This window comes from Epinephelus moara, chromosome 12, assembly GCF_006386435.1.
Source record: "Epinephelus moara isolate mb chromosome 12, YSFRI_EMoa_1.0, whole genome shotgun sequence".
In the NCBI taxonomy this organism is placed as follows: Eukaryota; Metazoa; Chordata; class Actinopteri; order Perciformes; family Serranidae; genus Epinephelus; species Epinephelus moara.
The window spans coordinates 26,506,742-26,507,684 of NC_065517.1; positions in this window are offsets into that span (position 1 = coordinate 26,506,742).

The following is a 943-nucleotide window of genomic DNA, read 5'->3' on the forward strand; positions in this document are numbered from 1 at the left end:
AATGTGCTGCACAAAGTGAAAGCGGAGATTTACGGTCAGACTCGGTCCGTCACTCAATTATGTCCGTCGGGGAACTAGATATTTTAAATGGTTTGGCTCGCAAAAACGGAATTAAAATAAAACAAAATAAAATAATATCCTGCGCTAGGGTGACCATATTTTGATTTCCAAAAAAGAGGACACTCGGCTGGCCATGACATAGCCTACTTAAATGATACTTGCAGTTTACTCAAAGATGCCTTATAATTTTAATATAGCCTATTTAAAATGTATGGATAGAAAATTCAGTTATATTACAAAATAATATCTCTCAAAGACAGAAATTCAGATAGGCCCCAATAGGGGACACATACACACACTAGAGTGTGGCTACCGGATCTGAGCCCGACGGTATCCGACGGGTCGGTCCGGGTTTGGTCAAAAATGTAGCTATAAATTGTATTCGGGCTCGGGTCGGATTCGGTCAGCTTTCAGTGAAAATGTAGTGTAAAAATAAATAGAATCCTATTGTCTGTCCTGTTTATTGCTTGGGCACTGTTATTTACGTGACAACACCTGAACATAACACACACAGACACACATTGGCTATTTGTTTCTACCTCTCCCCTCTCTGGAAGTCTCGGACCTCCAGCCGCCCGCCTCCGCCTTGATTAAACGCTGAAAATAAAATAAAAGAGGGAGACAAGTTTTTCCTATTTTATCTTATTTTGTTTTATTTCTCCCTCTCCTCTCGCTAGAAGCGTCGGACCTTGCGCCTCCCGCTCCCGTCTCAAACACGGAGGTCTCCTTCTCCGCAGCTGAGCACCCACGGCACACGCCCGGCCTGTTAAATAGCCTGTAACAACTGTGTGACACAAACTCAGTGCTTTGGTCATTAAATAATGTCGGGCTCGGTTCGGGTTCAGACAGAAATATGCTGCCCGTGCCGCACTCTAACACACAC